Source organism: Paroedura picta, chromosome 18 (genome assembly GCF_049243985.1).
Source record: "Paroedura picta isolate Pp20150507F chromosome 18, Ppicta_v3.0, whole genome shotgun sequence".
NCBI lineage: Eukaryota > Metazoa > Chordata > Lepidosauria > Squamata > Gekkonidae > Paroedura > Paroedura picta.
The window spans coordinates 2,821,315-2,843,044 of record NC_135386.1 but is presented as its reverse complement, the minus strand read 5'-3'; the positions used below and the strand labels follow the sequence as shown (position 1 = coordinate 2,843,044).

The 21,730-nt window shown below is 51.0% G+C and overlaps 1 protein-coding gene across 3 annotated transcripts in view; it reads right to left on the bottom strand.

The window, feature by feature from the left end:
* The window catches only part of LINGO1 (leucine rich repeat and Ig domain containing 1), a 210,766-nt gene that overhangs the window by 86,867 nt on the left and 102,169 nt on the right, over positions 1-21,730 (bottom strand). The window lies entirely within an intron of this gene.

The following is a 21,730-nucleotide window of genomic DNA, read 5'->3' as shown; positions in this document are numbered from 1 at the left end:
GTCTGGAGGAGGGGGAAGGAGACGAGGGAGGGGCAGAGATGGGAACAGGGATGGAGAGAACCTTCTTGGCGCCCAGAGACTCCGCCAGCTTGGCAGCCGGCATTGCCAGACAGATGGCACCAGCTTGGAGACTTTACTCAAAGGTGACAAGAAGTTCCAGCCTTAGCAACCAGCGCTTCCACCGGCTCACTTCAGTTCCTGGCCGGGGGCCGAACATGTGATCGGGAGGAGGAAGGAGAGGAGCTGGGGGGTCTCTCTGCAAGCCTGTGGCCAATCTGGTGGGGATTGTGGGTGGGTGGCGCTCAGGGGCAAAGTGGTCCTGGGAACCCCGGCAAGGAAAGGGTCAGGTAGTGGCTAGAGCAGCCTTTTCCAAACTTTTGAGCGTGGAGGAGCTGCTGAAATAGTTTTCAGGCTTTGGAGAACCTCGGAACTGGGCCAGAAGTGATGCCAACTAGCCAAGGAAGGAAGGAAGGAAGGAAGGAAGGAAGGAAGGAAGGAAGGAAGGAAGGAAGGAAGGAAGGAAGGAAGGAAGGAAGGAAGGAAGGAAGGAAGGAAGGAAGGAAGGAAGGAAGGAAGGAAGGAGAATAAGACTCAGGGCTAAGGGAAGAAAGGAATTTACTCCGCCCCCTGTGTCAATAATTTTGAAGTTGGCTCCCCCTCCTTCAGCAACCATTTTGTGGCTGGCTCCGCCTCTTCTGCCAGCCATTTTGTAGTTGTGCCCACCACCCTGTGTCAAAATTCCAAAGAAATTCCAGAATTTCTCAAAACACTTGGTGGGCACCAAGAAATGTGTTGATGTGTGTTATGGTGCCCATGGGCATCCTGTCCCAACTGGACAAATGTCTTGACCTCCTCTGTATCTATCTTTGTCTCTACTTCCCTGCTTGCTGGGAATTCAGCAAGGGAACAGCACATGAGTCTAGAGGAGATGAGGGGGCTCAAAACCCGTCCTAAGTACGCTTGGGGTTCAGTGGCTGAGGTTTCTGGGACGTCTCTCTCTCTCTCTCTCTCTCTCTCTCTCTCTCTCTCTCTCTATCTCTATCTCTATCTCTATCTCTATCTCTCTCTCCATCTCTCTCTTAAGACACCCCTGAGCGAAATAATATAATTATTCGTCAAGGGGGCTGGCAGGAGAAATGAAAAAAAGGCAGAGCTTAACAGCATGTTTTGCCATCGGAAATCTCGGGACAGGTGGCCGACCAAAATGGGAACACAATTCTCTCTTACAAACTGCCGTGGTTATATCTGTATCTTGGGGGAACAGGAACGCAATGAACTGCACAGTGTTGAATGGCAAAGGAGGAGGAGGAGGAGGTGGAGGATGAAGAAGAAGAAGAAGGAGAAGGAGAAGGAGAAGCAGAAGGAGAAGGAGAAGGAGGAGAAGGAGAAGGAGAAGGAGAAGGAGAAGGAGAAGGAGAAGGAGAAGAGTTAGAAGAAGAAGAAGAGTTAGAAGAAGAAGGAGGAGGAGGAGGAGGAGGAGGAGAAGAAGAAGAGCTGGGTGTTTTTGATACGTCTGCAAGAGAGAAGAGGAAGTAGGCTGAGGGATCCAAACTGAGACACTCTCACGCCCCCCCTGCCTTCGGGTGCCTGAGAAACATCCTCAAAGGCGGCACACGTGTGCATTTGGGCGGAAAGGGATTTGCCTTGGCAGGGTCGGCCCTGCGCCGGGATTCACGAAGAGACTTTGTCGCTCGTGGGTCTTGGTTCTTCGCTGACAAGCCTGCAGGGAATGACGCTAAGAAGCATTGCAGTTCTCCAAGCTCCGTGCAGTTTCCAGCCTCCTGCGGGGCGCGGCTGCGGACGTCCAGCCTTCTCTGGGCCCTGGAGAAAGGTCGGGGGAGCTGAAGCCACGGCTTGGCTTTGGGGCTGCAGAAAATGTGTTTGTCCCTTTGCAAAGACCAGGCTGTCTCCCGCACAGGCAAAGACGCTCTTCTGGGGACAGGGGATTTCAAGGGAATGAGAGGGAACCTCCTCATCCAGAGGCAGTCAACCTCTGAAATCCAGTGCCAGAAGGAAACATCAGGCCTCAGTGCCCTGGGGCTGACCCCCCGGGGGAACTGGTTGGCCATTGGGTGAGAGAAGATGCTGGACTAGATGGACCCCTGGTCTGATCCAGCAGGGCTCCCCTGAGGCTCTTACGAAAGACGTGGACATAGTCTGCGGAAGGTGGTCTTTGGAGTCAGCTTCTCAGACCCTTCAAGGCACCCTTTTTCCCCACTAGGTTTATTAATGACTCAGTTTTTAATTAAGTGGTAGGGATGATTTTGACTTAATTGACTGTTTCAACCCTAAAAGCGCTGATTGAGATTCCCAAGATTCATCATCTTCCTGCCATTCCCAAGATGCAGAAGATTTCCCCACGAACGGCACGCTTTGTGTGATGTCAGCAGGGCGTCAATTAATCAACCTGATAAGTAAACCGACACATGGCCTATCGTCTGCCTAATAGCCACGGATGCTGCCTGCCCTGCGGATCGAAACATCTGCACAATGGTGCCACGCAGGGCCGGCGTGTAGCTTTCTACAAAACCTCGGGGAAACTAAGTTTGCAAGGGGGGGGGAATACAATGATCTGGAGTGGGGCATCTCACAAACCCTGCAGCCATTAATGGAGAGGTCTGCACATATAAAAATAGTTTTGGAGGGGAGCCAGTTTGGGCTGTGGTAGAAGAGTCAGATTCAAATCCAGGAAGAAGAAGAGCTATCATTGTGGACTCTGCTTTTTTATTACCTGAATCACAGAATCACAGAGTGGGAAGGGATCTCCAAGGTCATCTAGTCCAACCCCCTGCAGAAGGCAGGAATATTCACAACTCCTTGCCCACCGAAGGAGTCTCAGAGTGGTTTACAATCAACATTCCCTTTCTCACTTCATAACAGTCACCCTGTGAGGTTGGTGGGGCTTAGAGAGCTCTCAGAGAACTGCTCTGTGAGAACAGCTCTCTAGAGAACTACGACTGGCCCAAAGTCACCCAGCTGGCTGCATGCTGACGGGTGGGGAATCAAACCTGGTACTCCAGATTAGCGACTGCCACTCTTAACCACTACACCAAGCTAGATCCCTGGAATACCTTGGAGGCCAACAAGTTTTTTGGGGCATGTGCCTTTGAGAATCAAAGGTCCTCTCTGATGAAGAGCCTCAGAGGGAAAGGAAGGAGGGTAGGCCAAGAAGGGACATGGGGACGGCAGGAGAGATAGAATCATAGAATCATAGAGTTGGAAGGGACCTCCTGGGTCATCTAGTCCAACCCCCTGCACGATGCAGGACACTATGCAGGTAATGTCCCTCCTCTTCTTTTTATCAATCCCCTAGGATTTTCGAGTAAGATAAAAACTGGCAAAAGGGGAAAGAAGAAGGCGGCAGGGATCGATCACTAAAACCCAATGGAACGGGGGAGGAAGAAAAGAGAGAATCACAATGGGGAACAGCTGTTTATCCCTAAAAAGTGATATATTTTTTTTAAAAAAGTGAGAAAGTAATAACCATGGAGGATGCACGAGCGGCAATAAGGAAGTTAACAAAGGAGAAAGCACCTGGCACCAGCCGAATGATTGCCACAGATTAAAAGAGGCCCAGTCAGCCTTGCCAAGTTTCTGAGAGTGAGAATAAACTAATGTTTGCACACAAAGAAGAATCTCAGAATCCCGGAGGGGAGCCAGAATGAAAGTCACGGCGGCCTCAAAAGACAGATCCGTCAGCTGCCTTTCCTCGCAGGTCCGTATCATCCCCAACGAGGGTTGTAAAACGGGCATTACGGAATTGGCAGACGATCCGAAGGAGCCGCTTTCTCCCGCAGACAAAGACGAGGCGGGCTTTTGATTAACTTGAGGACTGCGCAGCAGGCTCAGCAAAATGCCATTCAAACAAACTGCGTAGCTGACCTGACTCCAACGGGAACGAGAGAAAGAAATTTTACTCGCAAAACTAGAAGCGCCTCTTACATGACACGTTCGTGGAGGGGACGTTTAATGTACTGCAAACAGGATGAATTCAGAAACGTTTCGAACATTTAACTTTTAAAAATATTGACAGCGTCAAGCCCAGGTGAGAGGGAGAGAGAGAAAAGGAGGTCTTATATAAGAGGAAACGGCCAAGTGTATCTCAGTGATTGAATTCTCTTAACTCTTTTTCCTCCCAGGTCCTCAGCCTCTCTGCCCCGTTGTTGGCCCTCCGGAAGAACAGGTTGGCCTCTGGGTGAGACGGGAGGCTGGACTAGATGCAGCCTCCCTGGTCTGATCCAGCTGGGGTCTTCTGATGTTCTTAAGAAGGCCTCGGCCTCTCTGCCCTGTGGTTGGTTCTTCAGAAGAATCACTCTATCTCTGAGTGATGCAGGATGCTGGATTAGATGGACCCCTGGTCTAGTCCAGCAGGGCTTTTCTGATGTTCTTATGAAAGACGTGAACATTGTCTGCAGAAGGTCCTCTTCGAGGTCAGCTTCTCTGACCACCCAACCCATCCTCTAAAGCAAACATTTTCCCCATGGGAGCAGACTCTCCCCCCTCTGGCAACCACTAATCATGCCTAAATATCTCCAGGTCCCACCTGGAGGATGGCAACCGCAGCAATCCCAGATTCCGCCACACAGCCTGGGTGTGCCCATCGGCCTCCCCCCATCACGCCACCCCCCCCCGGCTCCGGCATGCGGCCCAAACTCCCCCCACCTCGGCCATGATGCTATTGTTTCAGTTTTTAATTAATGAAAGGGAGAGCTAATCATTGAATTAAACTTCTCATTACTCGAGCTGAATGCCCGTTAAGCAAATTTAATTACCGCACGGATTGGGCCTCTCCTTGGCTGTTTCATTAGCGGCTGATAAAGGGTTGGGAGGGGTGCGTGGGGGGGGGAGGGAATAATAATGGGGAAAGGTGGGAGGGGTGATTGATGGAGCAGATGAGTGCCGTAACACAAGGTGAGTTTGCCGCCAGGAGGGCTGGCCGTGGGCGTGGAGGAACGACCCCTTGTTGCAATTCGGGGCAAGCTCCAGCTATCATTCCCAGAACTGCAGAACTACAAATTTCCCACGGGGTTGTGAGCTCTGGGTTGGGAAATATTTTGGGGGGGAGGTTGGAGCCTGGAGAGAGCAGGGTTTGGGAAGGGGCTACGGTGGGTTACAACACCACAGAGACCACGAGAACACCCACCACCGTGCCCTTTTGCTTCAGGGAGCTGGTCTCTGTTGTCCAATCTGTTGGAATAGAGGGAGATCTCTGGGTACAGCCTGGAGGTTGGCAACCCAGAGGAGCTGCCACCCTTCCAATCCCCACAGTAGGTGTAACGGGTGGGGGGGGAAGAGTCCAAACTGAATTGGCGAGGCTGGGCTGCCCAGATGCCAGTGGAGGAGGGCTGCCAATTCTTCCCGCTCGTGGGCTCCGAACGAATGGCGGCCGGATTGGCAGACCTTGGAACGGCATGCTGAGGTTGACTCCTCTCCCCAAGCCCCGCCTTCCCCAGTCTACACCCCCAAATCTCCCAGAATTTCTTGACTCAGAGTGGGCAGTGCTGGGTGGGTGATCACAGAGAGCTCCTGTATCCAACGGAGTTCTTTGGCTGACCCCAAACATGGTCCTTCCCCATCCATCTTTTTGCAAAGCAAATGCAACCTCCTCTGTTTTCCTCCCTGCCGCTAAAAAAAGAGAGAACTAAAAGGAGGGGGGGGAGGAGGAAAAAGAGGAAAGGGGAAAAAAAATTCCCCCTAATAAAGGCACCATTCAAATTTAGTACCGTTTGTGTTAACCTATACAACCGACCCCGCATACGTTTTAACAAGAACCTTCTATGAGTTCTCCGAGGGAAGTCAATGCGTAATAACAGGTTTTGATCGGTGCCGTGTTTCTGTAAGAATGGCTGTGGGGAGCCCAAAACAGAGTTGGGTAAAGTTTTATTTTACAACACCTTTGTTCTCTCCCTTGGTTTCGTGGGGTCTGCAAGGCATTCGGAAATGCCTGCTGCCTGTTCTACCTGATCAAGGTATGAGCATACGAGGAGGCCTCAGAGATGGTCCATCAAGGTTTGTGGTGGCTACTATGGCCAGAAATGGCCCTCCAGGGTCTCAGGAGAGGTCTTTTACATCCCCTTTTTAACTGGATCTTTTAACTGGAGTTGCCGGGATTCAAACCTGGGACCTCCTGTAAGCCAGAACACCTTCAAACAATACTACTGCGTCAGCTCACTTTGAACTCAAGGGGAACTGATCCCTGCAGCCTGGAGAGGAGCTGTTCTGCTGTATCCACACATTTGCATCCCCCTTGCCAGTTCCCTGCTCCCGCCTGGAGGCTGAAATCCCTACTTCTTAAGCATGTTTGAAGATACAACTGAAATGTGAAAGAGAGAGACAGAGAGTGACAGAGAGAGAGACAGAGAGACAAAGAGAGAGAGACAGAGAGACAGAGAGACAGAGAGAGAGAAAGAGACAAAGAGAGAGAGTGACAGAGAGAGACAGAGAGAGAGACAGAGACAGACACAGAGAGAGAGACAGAGAGAGACAAAGAGAGAGAGAGTGACAGAGAGAGAGACAGAGACAGAGAATGAGAGACACAGGGAGACGGAGGAAGAGAGAGACAGACACACAGAGAGAGGCAGAGAGAGACAGAGCGAAAGAGAGAACATTTTCTCTGAAGAAGTCGGCATTATACAGGCCAAGCCATTTTGCCACGGTTTCTTAACGCCCGAGTCCTTTTGGTCTCCGCCTGCGGGAAGCCTCTGTGGTTCTCATCCCAGCAACCCCCTGTATCCAGAAGCACAGCCCCTAGACGAGCAGCCGGGAGCAGCGGTGCTTCTCTGTATCCCAGCAGTTTGTTAATCCATCCAGTATATTCCGAGCCAGCGAGATCGCACAGAGCAGATGACCCTTCCCCTCTTCCCGGCTGGCCTTCGGAGCAGAGAACGGGCATGCAGTGCTCACGCAAAGGTCATGGCAGAGCCAAGACTCCGCTTAATGTGATTTTTCGGAGCATTAGAAGAGCAGGAAACGGCTGCGATAACTCTGAAATTGACTGGGAGGGTGGTGGGGTTTCTGTGATTCTTTTGAAGGCCAGCGGAGAGCCTAAGCCCCCGTCCCCGTCCCCAAGCTGTGCTTCTCTCAATGTGTTGGTGCTCACAGGCACCATGTTGGGGACCCCTGTGCTGGGCACACCGTAGGCACTCAATGAAATGCAGAGGTGCAGCTCTGCAGACCATTGAGGCTGACCTTGGCGGCCGTCTCCCTCCCGGCCCAGCGGAGGTTCTGTTTCTCAGAGTGGACGGAGTGGGGCTGAGGGAGGAGAGGAAGCCTAGCAGAGGCAGATAATGAAATGCACGGTCAGTCCGAAGGCAGGCACTTCTCTCCTTCCAAGTCCCACTCCGACGTTAGCAGGCTAATCCGCAGGGCCCCCCCTGGGAGTCGGATCAGTAGTATTATCCCCCATTTCGCCCGGCGCAGCAAATGAAAGCAGAGGGGTTAGGCAATTTGTCCAAGGTCGGCGAGTTAATCAGCGTCGGGGTCACGTCGCGCATTCCGGCTGCCTGCCCATTAGCCGGCCACTCCGGCAACGGAGAGACAGAGACAGAGAGACAAAGAGAGAGGGACAGAGAGACAGAGACAGAGACAGACAGACAGAGAGACAGAGGGTGGTTCGTTTTCGCCCTCGCCCTCGCCCTCGCCCTCTGCTCCGAAGATGAGGCCTGCCGGAGAGTTATCGGGCCTCCCGTTTCCTTTCCCAGCTTTTGGCATTCTTCCTGTGAACAGGTTTGGCCTCATCCCTTTTATCGACACAACGGCCCTGCGGTGTTGCTTCGGCCGAGGAACGACAGGGCCAAGATCCTCCTGCGAAGGTTGGGAATTCTCACGTCCCGGTCCTAAGTGGGCAGCCTAACCCTAAAGCAGCTGCCACTAGATTTGGGGCACAGCCCAGGAAGCACAGAGCTGTAGGGTTAGGGAGGGATGGAATGCTATTCAGTTCACTCTCTCAAACTGGAATTCCCGACCAAGTCCCTAGAGTCAGCTGTAATTCCAGGAAGACTCCAGGCCCCACCAGGAGAACTGGCAACCAGAGATGCCACCTAGCCCACCAGCTGATCTGTGCTATGCATTTCCCAATCCACCCTTTTCGAGTTAACTCCCCCACCAATCTTTGTTCCGTGCCCCGAGGGAGCTGATTAGGGGCTGCAGAATTCTGGCATGGAAAGTTAGCTTCATGGAGCAGCTCCAAGCTGGCTCAAGTACAGCTGCATGGACAGATGTTTGAAACCCCGAGAGTTTGGCTCATGCCCCGCTTGGAGCCGCTGTGTTTTTATTTTGCCAAAAAATTCAGCTGTTCGTAACCAGGGAGGGTCTGTAAAACAGGCGGCTTCCCACATATTAACATTGTTCAGTGCCGTGTAATCAATGGCATTTCGCAGACAGCCCACCGGGAGAATTGTCACCCTCTCCAGCCCTGGGTGTGCCACTGAGATGGAGAAGGGCCATGAGTCAGGGGCAGAACAGGCCATGACTCAGGGCTTGGCAGGCAGGAGGTCCCAGGTTCAATCCCTGGCATCTCCAGTTAAAGGACCAGGCAGGAGGGGATGGGAAAGGCCTTGATCTGGGACCCTGGCTCAGGGGCAGAGCCTCTGCTTGGCAGGCAGGAGGTCCCAGGTTCAATCCCTGGCATCTCCAGTTAAAGGACCAGGCAGGAGGGGATGGGAGAGGCCTGGATCTAGGACCTTGGAGAGCTCCCTGCCATTCTGACTAGACAAGACTGACATCAACGTATAGGTGGGCTGATTCTGTGTTATAGCAACATCACAGGACCATGATGCACCCCCAGTTTCCAAGGTCCCGTGGGACGGCGAACTGGGCCTTACAGGAAAGTCATACAAGATCATAATTCCCCATTTTGCCCTACACAGACTGCCTTGGGAATAAACCCCGTAGAAATCATGGTAGTTACTTCGGTTTAAATATGCCTGAGATTGGGTTGTAAATTTACTATCTTTGCACCAGATTAAATAAGGGCAGCTTCACCGGGAGGAGAGCGCTGCGTATTCTCTTCCAAGGAAACATTTCCAATGGCCTTCCGGTATACAGAGATATGGAGGACAAGGTTCTAAATTTTGGCCCATGCAAGAGCTACAGTGAGCGTTACCCAACCTACGCAACCATGTTTTAAGCACGGAGAATGCCGAATATTATCTGTACCACTCTGATTTGAGCAGTTCTTCCAGGGAGGTCTGGAGCAGAAAAGTGTGGTCAAATTTAGACAATTTACACGGATCCCTTGAGGGCAAAGGTGGCCAAGCTATGGCTCCCTGGATGTTCATGGACTACATTTCCCTGGCAGAGGCTCATGGGAATTGTAGTCCATGGACCTCTCACAAGCCAGTTTGGCCATCACTGCCATAGGGAATCAAGGCAAGAAACTCAACTGGTGGTCTCCCACCCAAATACAAACCAGGGGTGCCCCTGCTTAGCGTCTGAATAATACCATGATCAGGTTAGCCTGGTCCGTCCCTGCCAGGGCTTTGTCCCTATGGGAGAATACACAATAGAAACATCAATTTTTTTTTCCTAGCGTGGCCCCGGATTCGCGGAGGGAGAAGAAACACCCAAGCAAGGCGCAGCCAAACAAAGGAGTCCAGTTCTGCGCTCAGATGAAAGCAGATTTGCATCCCGAGATTTTAATTGGAATCTTTTTCTTCCGAGTGTTTCTTCAGCCCTCCGTCCCCGTCCCGCCCCCGCCCCCCTCCCCTGCTGCCTTCACCTCTGGCAAAGAAGTTCCTTATCAGCAAAGGAATTAGCAAGACAATGGGCTTTCTGTAAGCGTCCTCCCCGCAAGTTAATTGCTTGGTAACCCTGCGGGAAGCCAAAGTCTATTTAGAAAGGAGTACAAAACTGTTTCCAGGTGGGGAGCCCTCTCCTCCCTGTCCCAGAGCCACCTAGGGTGGCCAGCTCTGGGTTGGGAAAGACCTGGAGACTTTGTGAGTGGAGCTGGAGGTGGGCCGGATTTGGGGCGGGGAGGGTCCTCAGTAGAGTATAATGCTACGGAGCCCCCCCCTCCAAAGCAGCCATCTTCTCCAGAGGAGCTGATCTCTGTCCTCTGGAGAGGAGCGTCATTCCAGGAGATCCCCAGGTCTCACCTGGAGGCTGGCATCTCAATGACCTTTTCCTTCTAAACCTGGTTCCACACGACCACTCCGACTGAAGCATGGCGGTGAAAGGCCAGTTTGCACTTAGCTGAATAAGAGGCACCACCGATTTCATAGCTGACATGTTTGCCTGGGGAATGTATGAACCTCAGGCTTCCCCGCCTCCCCGCCATGTGAAGGCGAGCATGCAGACTCACGTGGCCGTGGAGTTGACATCTCCCTGCCACGTGGCTCCTTCTATAGCGATCGATGGCATCAGCGATCTCTTCCTTGCCTGAGGTCACAGGTGCTTAGGTAGCTCATTAAACACTGCTTGGGGAGTAGACGATGAGTCCCAAGAGGATGGAGCAAAAAAAAATGTGCATGCGCAGAATAACATCTGGAGCATGGAGGTCATCGTTCCACAGTGTAATGGTTCTGGAGTTCTGGCCGTGCTGTTGGGTCCCCTGATGGACCCTGGGTGTGGGCCCCTGTGGGACACAGAGTGGGGGAGCGGATGGGCCACTGGCCTGATCCAACATGGCTTCTCTTACGTTCTCTTATGATTCTGTGAACTCTTTGGGGGTAACGAGGGGATAATAATGAGACAGATCAGCAAGAGAAGAGCAGTCAGAAACCACTTCTGGTTGGCTCTGGAGCTCACTAGCTATCCCGACCTCGCCATTCGTCACCTGCCAGATTGTGGTTTTGCGGGTTAGACCAGTCTGAGGACAGACGGCTTGCAACCTTATTTGTGAGCGGTTATAAATCTCCCCCAAATTCATCATGGAGGATTTACTGCTGCTGAGGGGGGAAATACCGCGGAGAATAGCCAGCCTTCCTTGCGGCTGGCAGCTGAGTGGAATAAATCTCCCCGCAGAGCATAAATTGTTTAAGCAAAAGATCTTTCTCTCTTGAATATTTTTTGGGAAGGGGGAGAAAAAATAGAGGGAGGAAAAAATGTATCCGGTCAAGGTCAAAGCCGTAATTCTTCCCGATTAAAAAGGGAGGAGGGGGGGCGGGAGATCTTGCACCTTGTGAAGTTGAGCCAGAGGAAGCTAAAGAACCGGGAACTGGCATGTATCTCTTGTCTTGGTTGACCTGTCGGGTTAGATTAAGCAAAAGGGATCAACCTAATGGCAAATTACGGTTGCAGAAGCCACGTTATGTAAGTCACTCAGCGTGGTGGTGGATCATATGTACCCTGCCCAGCCAACAGGAGGGTATTATATGGGTTAGAGCTAAGGTTCCCAACTTCCAGGTCATAGCTGGGGATCTCCCACGACGGCAAACTACAGGAAACACAGATCAGTTCACCTGGGGAAAACAGCTGCTTTGTAAGGTTGTCTCTACGGCTTATCCCATTGAAGTCCCTCTCCTCCACACGCCCCGCCCGCTTTCCCAAATCTCCCGGGATTTCCCATTCTGCAGTCGGCAGCCTTAAGGTGGAGCATCGCCCAGACAAACAGAAGGCCCCAAGTCCAGCTTCTGGTTAAAGTTTTGGGAGTTCTGACCGACAAAGGGTGCGTTGACTCTCATGTTGTCATGCAATAGATCAGCCGCTTACAAGCAGCGTCCATCGACCTAGCCAGGTGCCTCTGAAGCGGACGCTGGCTTTGTGAGAGTACTGAGGCTTGAAATAACCTGCAGCGGCCAAAGGCCTCGCCCTCCAGGTGGGAGAGCTTGGAGAAACCGCTGCTGGAAAAGGACAGCTAGTACAGAACTTTGTACTGAGAAAGCTGAGGCCAAAGGGCCTCACCTGAAGACAAAGGTTGTGTTCAGAAAAGAGAGCACGATAACCGAGACGAATTTCGACGAGAGCAGGAAGCCAAGAAAGGGAAGGAAATAGGTAACAAGGTAAGGGATGCTTGTGAAGAACCTGGGAAATACTGGGAAATGTTGGGGCTATAGACTCAACCTCCTCCTTGCGAATGCGGCCCCTAAGTTTGTTTTTCATGCGGCCGCGTCCCTCGCCTGGAAACCCGTGCCGCTTCCCATAAACCGCCCGCATTTCCCCCTCATTGTCGCATCAGAATTATTCATTATGTGTATATTATTCATATAAATGACATACATTGTCGGCATCAATGTCGTACAAATTGCACAGACAAATTACTCCGCGCCGTCCAAACAAAGTGACAAAACAAACAATGCCGAGCTGACACCGTCGACAAAAAGAGAAAGACAACATGGGCTCATCCTTTAAAATTCGGGGAATGACCTTTGCCCTCGATGGATCCGGTCATACCCTCAAAGACGTCACTCGTACATTCTGGGGGCGCAGATATGCGGCATGCGCCAGGACTCTATCGGAAGCTCTAATGAAGCCTAATAGAATATTGATTGTCCCGGACCAGCTTTCTGTCCTTATTCCTTGACGCACCCTAGCTGGTGACCTTCGTTCCTCCAGATCTTCCCACCCACAGGTCTTTAGTTCTTTGAAAAGTCCCCGCCATCCCTGTGAGGTAAGGAGGATTTCCGGAAGGTGGGAATATGGCACCACATCACTTCTGATTTTTTAAAAAGTCTAAGTGACAGAGGTGGTTCTAGGAATTGCCAGAAACTCTATGGTTTTACAATCCACTTCCCGCAGGAATGGTCACTTTTTGGTTTGTCCGACAAGTTGGGAAAGAGGTCAAGGAAGCCGGGTGAGATTACTCAACGTGGCTTTTCCCTTCCTGTGCTCCAGTTTGGAGCTGGCCTGTTGACCCAGTTTCTATTTCTCTTTGGCGCCCTTGGTGAAAGGGGCTGACCCAACTCCGAAGACTGATCCAGATCCTGTTTCGCTACTGGGCGCCACGTTGACAATTCAACGTTCAAAATGGAAGAACATAAGAGAAGTCATGTTGGATAACAAAAAGGGAGACCATCAGTTGAGTTTCTTGCCTTGATTCCCTACAGCAGTGATGGCCAAACTGGCTTGTCAGAGATCCATGGACTACAATTCCCATGAGCCTCTGCCAGGGAATTGTAGTCCATGAACATCCAGGGAGCCGTAGCTTGGCCACCCTTGCCCTCAAGGGATCCGTGTAAGTTGTCTAAATTTGACCAATAGAAGGAAAGGGATATGATTGTATGTTATTTGGGGCCATGACGGGACAGCAGATTGAGTACCTTCAAACCCCCCCCCCCCCCCCGTTGAGGCAATCTGTATTTTTTACATTTTCGTGATGCCCCATTTTGATCTATTGCCTTATATTTCATAACCCTTGAAGGAGACTTTATGGAAATGAGTTTGGTCTTCTGTCTTTGATGTTTACGAGGCAGCCACGACTGTGCCACGTATAAAGGGGCATTTTGTGCTTGCCTTATTCTCGATTCTGATGGGCGTAAAGGCTTTTATTTTGCCAACTTAGAAACCAGTTCTAATATATTTTGCATCTGAGTCTGGTGACTTCAGTTGCAGCCGTCCGCGATTCTACAGCCCTGGTTCAACAACTGCTGCGTGATCAAAACCACTGCTAGATTTCTCCATCCGACTTGGCTTAAACATGCCAACAATCCATTGCAAACCTGAGATTTAGCTCGGATGATTTTAGCAGGCATTTGATTACGCAGCAGTACATATGTCTGTTTGGTTGACGCTGATAAAGGCTGGGAAGGTATGAACAGTACCCGTTTATAGTATTTTCCCGCAACTACTTTTTTTGGTTTTGATTTTCGTGGCAACTGTCCCCTTTTTGTTCAACCGATGCTCTGGCACTGCCCCATAAACTCCATGGCTCATACCGTAGTGGTAATTGTGATACCAGGGATTGTCAAAGTGGCTGGTCCCCCAACACCCCCAACCCCCTCCGTCCCAGCTGCCTTCATTAGCTCTGCTTGTACAGCTCCTAACACCACCAGTGCTAACGGTACTGCCAAAATGTAGCCTCACCACCTGAAGTCACACTATGATGTGTGAACAAAGCCTGAGACAGCAGGGGAAGGGGGGGGGAATGTTCAAATTTCAGGATGCAAAACGGAACCTGCCAAACTTTCCAAAGGGACCTTTCCTAAAGGAACTCAAGTGTTCCTCGCGTCCTACATTTTCCGTCAACGTTGTCGCCTCGCTGATTTTCATCGTTTGCAGTTGAGTCGACAATGCGTGCGCATATTGTATGTTTCGAGGTGCAATTTATAGGGTGTTTGATACATCCGAGTTACTGCCAGGTATATGGCCGGCAGCAGGGGTATTGACTCACAGGCCGTATGGGGAGAGGAGCATTTTTTAAGGTCTCGCTCTCTCTGCGACGAGCTACCTCGAAGGGTTGTTGTGAGGATAAAGCAGAAGAGAGGAGAATGACGCGAGCTACTCTGGGTCCCCGTTGGCAAGAAAGATGAGGCACAAAAGAACTGTGGAGCTGGAAACACTCAAAGAGCTGTCCCCCTACGCTTTCCTTTTAAGAACCCCGTAAGGTGTCAGCGTGCCGTTGTCCATTTGTTCCCTGAAAACGAGCTGTGGAACGTCAGGTAAAATATCACCTTAAGCCACTTTGAAAGCCTCATTTATTCGTTCTCAGACCACACGGCCGGATCTGCCTTTACAATTGCAGGCCTGTGGCTTTATAGGCATTTTGGATGCCATCAGCAACCGTGGGAGAGAGGGAGGGAAGGACAGGATTTTTATCCCCAAATATATTGGAAGAGCCGATTTTTTTCTTTCAAAAGAAAAAACAGCCAATAAGGCAGGGACCTCTTAAAATGTCAGCGGGTTGTAAATCTACATATTTACGGCATTGGATGCTGCTTTTGTAAGCAGTACTGATTTCTGGGCCCTCGGGGACCCTGATTGGCTGGGACGGCTCATGTGACTAATCGGGAAACGGATTGACGCTTAAGTCTGAATCGCCCCGAGGGGAGGCCCCCCTCAAGCTCCTGGAAAGGACCCCCCAAAAGCGTACGCGGGATTGGATTTCGTGCCCCGCTCCCTCCCTGCCGGTTTTGCCGTTTTCTAGGGCTACTTGGAGTGTTTCTTGGCACGAGGACGAGAGAGAAAACAACCCGAGTGCCGGGAGCCAAGAAATGGCAGAGGGGGCACCAGGAATCTGCAGTGGGCTTGCCAGCGAATGCGAAACGTGGATCGGTGGGTTGGGAAGCCCTGATGGGTTACCATGGCAGGCCAGCTCTTGGCATTGCCGCCTTGCCGGTGGCACAGACTGCTTCCCTTCACAGGGAACGCTTCCCACCTGGCACCGTCCGCTGCCCACTCCTCCGTGCACAATTAGTCATTCCCTCTGTTAATTATGATTAATTGTTGGGAAACTGTCCGCGGACTGTGCCAAGAGCTTCGGCCTTTCTAAGTTCCAGCCGTTGGCGGAAAGGCTGGCTTTCTTTGACGTGTCCTTCTCCCCACCTCCCTCTTCCCACACAATTCAGAGGAGGGACGTACAAGCAGCTGCCAGCCCAACCTGCACCCTGTTGGGGATACGGAAGATCTGCAACGTGCATGATTCAGTGGCGTATAAAGAATATCCTGCAGGGGGCGTCGGAGGCGACGTGCATTTCCGCATAGTTAGAATAGGAAGTTCCTATTCTCCCGGCCCCTAATGTCCAAATTTGGATCGAACGAATCCGCCGTGTTTGGCTCGTATTTATTCTGCGAAACGCTGTGCACCTTGGTAGCGTTGTGCAAATAACAAAATGTCGTGCTAATAAGCCAGCTAGTCCTAATCAATCATCATTCCTGTTAGCACCCGCTGTGCCCTGCACCCCTTCAGAAAAGATCTCCACGTCAGCCCGAACGCCCCTATAATACAGAGCTGCCCAGAATTAGCATCAGGAGTCTGCGGCTTTTCCTCCCACGGCCTGGAAAGATCTATGGGCCATTTCTTCCCCTTGTCACAACCTGTCTCCAGAGATCAACTGCATTAGGCATGCATGTCTTTGACCTTTTCAGTGTTCTGCCACCCGATTGGCCGTTCGGGCCACCTCCGAGGCCCCCGGTGCCTAATGAGCCTGTGGGGACGCAGGAGAAATGGACAGCCAATCAAAATACAGAATATTGAAAAGGTCAGGACTGCTCGGATGTGGTGCCGTAATTCACGGGGAACGTTTCTCGAAGCATTGCAGCTCCTGGTGGAAACTGTCACCCGCTGGCCCAGGAGAAGAAAGCGTGGGTCAGCCGAAATCAGTCACCTGCCCAGGTTCCTTTTGGGGACCGCTGGAAGTTTAACTAATGCCTCGATACTACGAGAGTCCCAATTCCTGGATCTACTGCCTGGACCATCAATTCCTTCTCCCCTTAAGGAATTAGTTCCTTTCAACCTCCACCACCACCTCATGAGCTGCCTGTTGTAGGCAGAGGAAGGGGAAGGGCTATTGTGAGCCACTTCGAGGCCTCGCAGGGCAGAGAAAAGTGGTATATAAAACCCGCCTCTTCTTATTCTGCATCTTCTCCTCCTCGCTCTGAAGATAGGGGAAGCATTATCAATTCAGCTGCTGTAGAGAGATGCCTTCAAAATTCCGGCCTCTTCACTTTTGGCAGCGCAAACAAATAAAAGGGTAAACCCTGCCTGAACTCCTGATGGGCCATCCTATTTTAAGACTCACTTCCTTGAGACACATACTGATTCGGCTGGTTTTACTACCAGACAGGGTTCGGTTACCCTCTGGTCTTTTAGGGGTGTCCTGCAGCGGCAGCTTTTTACGGGTCGACATTTTGGGAAGAGGGAGAAGGAGGAGGAGGAAGAAAAGGAGAAGGAAGAGACAGAGAAAAAGGAGGAGGCGGAAAAAACGGAGAAGGAGGAGGAAGTGGAGAAGGTGGTGAAGGAGGAGATGGAGAAGGAGGAGGAGGAAGTGGATACGGAGATGAAGGAGGAGGAAGTGGATAAGGAGAAGGAGGAGGAAAAGGATACAGAGAAGAGGGGGAAAAGGATATGGAGGAGGAAGTTGGTATGGAGAAGAAGGAGGAGGAGGAAGTGGATAAGGAGAAGAATGAGGAAAAGGATACAGAGAAGAGGGGGGAAAGGATATGGAGGAGGAGGAGGAGGAGGAGGAGGAGGATAAGGATACGGAGGAGGAGGAAGCAGATATGGAGAAGGAGAAGAAGAGTTGTTTTTTATACCCTGCCTCTCTGTAAGAAACATGGACTTCCTTGATCAGGCTTTTCTGGACCAACCAGGTCAGGCCCACGAATACTCATTACCGACTAACGTATCTTTCCCCCTAACCCTACAGCAGTAACCAACAGTAAGGCCGGTGGTTTTCCATGGATGATCCCAGGAGCACGGCCTTAAAGTCACGACCCAGATGGGAGGGCAGCCCAGTTTTAATGTGAGCAGCCCCTCCTCTCTGCTCCGTCAACATAACCACCTTTCGTGATAATAGAAATAAATGGGCACGGGCTGGCCAACGTTTTTTGCTTGCTACGCAGCATTTATGGTTATTTACGGGAAGGGAAATAAACTAATTAAAAGAGATGAGAGTGCCATCGTGTTGGGGGCGGGGCTAAATGTATTCAGCAAGCTGCGGATCGATCTGCCAGCAATGAAGCCTGTGGAGGGGAAGGGAAGGAAGGGAAACCCGGAGAAAAGCTGGAATCGAGAGAGGATGTTTAGCAGGCAGTTCATTTATTCAGATTCCCACCCTCTCCCCTGAACTCTGCCTCCTCAATTGTTCAGGCCAGGTAATGAAACCAGATAAGAAAAGCAGAAATCGATTGGCATTCGAGTAAATGTTTAAAAATGACTGCGGATGGTTTACAAAGAAGGGTCGGGTTTTTTTATACCCCACTTTTTGCTCGCTGGAGGAGTCCCAAAGCAGCTTACAAAGCAGCTTACAAGGAGCCCCCAAAGCACCTTACAGCACCTTTCCCCTTCTCTCCACAACAGACATCCTGTGAGGGAGGTGGGGCTGGGGGAGCTCTAAGAGAACTGCTCTGTGTGAACAGCTCTGAGAGAACTGTGACAGGCCCAAGGCCACCCAGCTGACTGCATGTGGAGGAGTGGGGAATCAGACCTGGTTTTCCAGACTGTATACCATGCTGGCTCTCAATATCAGTACTTAATATCTGCTCCTGGCCTAAATTGGACAGTCTTACAGGAATCTTCAGAATTACTCTAGGGGGTAATCCCCCCTCCCCAGTTTTCCACCGGAGGAGAGAAAGGGGGCTCCACAAGAGAAACCGTTCACAGCACGAGCCACACTACTGCATAAATCCAGGAAGTGATGTCAACATTCGGTGTGATGTCACTTCCGCCCCTTCCCCCTCACCAAAGTTCCGGGGAGCGCCACAGCGTGGCCCAGTGCCCTCAACAACGTGTCCTGCTTGGCTCTGAGATGACCAGCTGACCCTACGCTGCCAGATGAAAGGGATGGAATATGAAGAAAGTTGGCCAAGAAACGGTTAGCAAAAAACAGGCCACCGTGCGGACCAGCGAGAAAAGGCAAACCCCAGCCAGCGGAACAGCTGGCATCCCCTGCTGGGAGAAGAGAGAGGAAGCAAACTCACAGATCTCATGCAAAAGGAAGAGCCTAGGTTTATCAGGCTCCCCCTGGGCTTCAGTGGGGGATGGGTGGGTGGGTGGGATGCCAGATCCAGGTTGGGGAACTGCTGGAGGTTTGGGGGTAGAGCCTGGGAGGACGGGGACCCCAGTGGGGGGCAATGCCCTTGCGCCCACCCTGCACGGCATCCATTTTCTCCAGGGGAACTGATACGGGGATGAGCTGACATTCCTGGGGCTCTACAGGTTCCACCTGGAGGTTGGCATCCCCAGGAGTGCCTCACCAACTCACGTTGCGGTTGAATTAGATCGGCAGAATTTTCTTGGAAGTCCTCCTGCAGGTACCCCCATCGGAGCCAGGGTTCGCTGTGGTTTTAGACACCCAGAGGGGTGCACCAAGGAATGTGCCCTACAGAAAATGTGGGGACGGATTCTTCAGCAGTAAGGTGGAGGCGTGGCAATATTATCTCGGCTGCTTTCTGGAAAGAGGGTAAATATCACAGTTCTGGCAGCAAAAATACTTTTCTCTAACAAATGTTCAGGGTTTTTTTCCCTCCCCCTTCGGTAGGATTTTTTTAAAAAAATGTTTCTGGGCAAAGGCACAAAATTTGGTGACAGATGGATGGATTTTTCGTTTTTTTGAATGCTTGAATCACACATGTAGAAACTTAACCTCTTCAAAGCTACTGACATGAGCTTAGGTTAGGGGACTTTCCCCTTGGGACAGCCAGCCTGCTGTCTCTGATTAGCAGGAGAACGCTGGAGCAAAAAGCAGCAGGTATTGGGAGAGAAAGGTTCTCCTTCAAGGAGAGTTTAGTTTGCATCCTTCTAATGCAGGAGGGCAACGATCCCTTGGTAACAACCACAAAAGTATTGCCTGGAAAAGCGAATTCCTCTGCAGCTGGCAGGAAACATCTATGACTAAAAGCGGTTGTTTTGAGCCTGTGGACCCCCCTTGGAATCCCGGCACAGTATGGAGTACAGTTAGAGCCACCACAGAAGGCGGAGCCAGCAACAAAATGGCTGCTGCAGGAGGCGGAGCCAGCTACGTAAAAGTTCCTGCAGTTTCCCTTCAGTTGCTCAGTCATCCAGTAGCCAATCAGAAGGCTTGATGGGCAAAAGCATGACAGGGAATTGCCCACTTTCGAAAACCTCTGGCAGCCCCCAGGCTACGAAAGGTATCAGCAAATGCTGCTGTACCCCCGGACACCACTTTGGGGACCCCTGGCTAAACCCCAATAGTTCCCGAGCCAAACTCGAAGCTTTGCCATATGAATTTTACATATGCGCATGTTGAAATTGAAAAGAGAACTAGGCTGCTTGGTCACAGCTGAGAAACTCTCAGTCCAGAAATCCCCCCCCCCCGATCCTTCATGTGCCAGCAAATCAGCTAATTATTTATGCAAAGGGGAGAAAGTGAAATCACAAGAGGGAGAAAATATTTGAGAATCTCACACACATCATCGCCCCTTCGGTTTCCCAAGGAAAAGATTGATTTCTCCTTTTCCTTTCCCCCTCCCAATATCCCATCTGCCCTCAACATTCCATGTTCTTGGGGCATATTGATTCCTCATCAGGATTTTTAAAAACAAAAAATATTCCCTCTTTTTTATGGTTAATTAATAACGTCATATTTTTTTCTGCACACACAGGTAGAACGCCAAGTCTGTAAACACACATCTGTAGTCTCTCGGTAAACTTTTTTGCCCTGTTCGTTACCCAAAAGCAGGGCCTCATCATTTGACTATTAGCTGTAAAGGTAAAGGTATCCCCTGTGCAATCACCGAGTCATGTCTGACCCTTGGGGTGACGCCCTCTAGCGTTTTCATGGCAGACTCAATACGGGGTGGGTTGCCAGTGCCTTCCCCAGTCATTACCGTTTACCCCCCAGCAGCAAGCTGGGTGCTCATTCTACCGACCTCGGAAGGATGGAAGGCTGAGTCAACCTTGAGCCGGCTGCTGGGATTGAACTCCCAGCCTCATGGGCAAAGCTTTCAGACGGCTGCCTAACCACTCTGTGCCACAAGAGGCTCTAGACTATTAGCTGTAGCGGACTACATTCACAAATAGCTCGGCTTTTATGTATGAATCTTGTGTTGACTGAACACGTAAACCAAACAGGATGAGGACAGATGTACAAAACAAAAACAGAGTCACTAACACTGCTGGGGAAACATAAACGGATAAAAATGGAGTTTGACCAAGAACATTCCTGCATCCTCAACTTTCAGATAAGATTTGGACCTCTTTATAGGAAATAACCTCATTGTTGGAACGCCAGACGTGGGCGCTTGGAAAACCGGAACCAAAGAATCTAGGAGCAGAGACCAACCCACTCCTGAGAGGTCACACAAAGAAGTCAACAGGCAAGAACAGGAGCAGGGAGAAGAGTCAAGGTGCATTTGCCCTTGTGATAAAAAAAAACAACAACCCAGTGGGCGAATGAACTCCCGCCGCAGCTGTTTTGACAGCCCAAATTCACTGGCTCCCGCCATATCTCTGTCTTGTTAAAGGTAATTACAGTTCTTCCCGTGTAATGAGATGGTTTTTAAAGGCCATTCAAAAGAAATTTTCTATAATGAGGTTAAGGGTTTTATGGTGTTATACATCAAGGGAGCTGGTAATTGGTCGGATCCAGGCAGCATCCTGAAGAAGAGAGATAGGAGGCCTCATGAATAAGGCTGCAACTCACAGGCTACGAAAACACAAGTGGTGCGGCCTCTTCCCCCCCCCCTTCCCCAACACACGCACCCATTTTGGCTTTGCCTCCTTAGGAAGGGGAGAAACAGAAGGCAGATGGATCCAGAAGGAGGGGAGAAGGGAAACAGGGTTTTTTCCCGCAGGTTGTCAGGGAGAATGTAAGGAAAAGCCATTTCCCAGTGTAGAGTAGCCCTGGATGTAGGCTGATGGAAGCCGAAGAATAGCAAATTGATGGGTGCATCCGTTGGAGGGAGAAGGGGCCCCTGGAGAAGATCCCGCAGAAGGGCTTCAAGGTTCAGAGAGACCTGTGGAACCAGGTAGGGGAGGCCTCTGGATGGGGTTTCTCAGCAGGAAGTGGAGGACACTCAGGGCACGCCTAGAGATACCCTCTTTGTGGAAGATTGATTCCACTCATTTCCAAGATGAGGCCAAACAAGGCCCTGGGACTGAGCCTTGAAGAGTTCTGACTCCAGAAAACCCCAGAAATACTACTGCATGCCAACAAGATGCTTTTCCACTGAGCCA